Source organism: Sinocyclocheilus anshuiensis, unplaced genomic scaffold (assembly GCF_001515605.1).
Source record: "Sinocyclocheilus anshuiensis isolate Anshui unplaced genomic scaffold, SAMN03320099.WGS_v1.1 scaffold510, whole genome shotgun sequence".
Classification (NCBI taxonomy): domain Eukaryota; kingdom Metazoa; phylum Chordata; class Actinopteri; order Cypriniformes; family Cyprinidae; genus Sinocyclocheilus; species Sinocyclocheilus anshuiensis.
Window position 1 is genome coordinate 243,693 of NW_015542360.1, and position 1,052 is coordinate 244,744.

Genomic DNA, 1,052 nt, shown 5'->3' on the forward strand with positions numbered 1-1,052 from the left:
TATATATTTGATGAGAATAAAATCCACGAGTGTAAATATTATGTAGTACAAACCTAAATACAAAAAAAAAAAAACATTGACAAATCTTCGTGCATTTTGAAATAATTTTTAATATTCTGAATGTTGTCTTGTATTAACAAATGTAAAGACACAAGAACATACATACTGTTTATATTTATAGTTTACATAAATGTTGTCATTTTTATATTCAGATCTGTACTACATAATATTTACACTCGTGGATTTTATTCTAATCAAATATTAATATATATTAACACTAATAATAAGCAAATTTGGTAACAACTTAATTAGCATTCATGTTCCTGTGAGGTTTTATGAATTATTTTATTTTGTATTTATTTATTTTTTAATTTAAGTTATTGCTGAAAGCTATGCAATAACCAAAAACATTTCTTATATAGAGATAAATGTAATAAATGTTGTTTGTAAATGTAAAGACATTTCCAAACAACAACAGTATGACCTTTATTATTGTTATCATTATTATTTAACAAAATGTTTATGTCTGTTTTTAACCCTGGATGACAATAAACAAATCTGATCAAAGCATTTGGAACAAAACAAAAAAACAAAACATGCAATTAATTGTAGGTGAGGGGCCAAAAAAAAAAAACAGGACATGTATGGAAAAAAAAGGCCGTTATGATAATAACGCGTTTATGTTGCTTAAACATGCTGTCTATGTAGGCAGCGTCTGAGTATTCAAACACGGTCAGTATGCATCACTGAAGTACTCACTATATTCAGCTGTCTGACTCGCTCTTTGGACTAAAATTATCTTGTATTAAATAGCCGAGTCGTGCCCTTAAATGGTGCCGAGGCGCTTTAGAGCAGCAGAGTGATTGCAGTCATCTGTGCAGGAATCGGAAGCAGCTTTATGGTGGTTTATGGCTTCATGTGTTAATAGTTGCAGCTCCGCATGTCGCTTCCGGTCCGTTGTGTGTGACGTGTTTTCCTTACAATTAACACCAAAATTACCAATGTAGCAAATCACCTGTTTTTGTGCATAATCCAATCGTAAATTATGAAAT

At 30.5% G+C, this 1,052-nt stretch overlaps 1 protein-coding gene across 1 annotated transcript in view; it reads right to left on the bottom strand.

Moving 5' to 3' along the window:
* Positions 1-851, bottom strand: part of LOC107691891 (nicolin-1-like) — an 18,999-nt gene extending 18,148 nt beyond the window's left edge. The window contains exon 1 of the mRNA XM_016490720.1: positions 760-851. The gene's annotated coding sequence lies outside the window, so the exon portion shown is untranslated. The remainder of the gene's footprint in view (positions 1-759) is intronic.
* Positions 852-1,052: the final 201 nt, after the last annotated feature.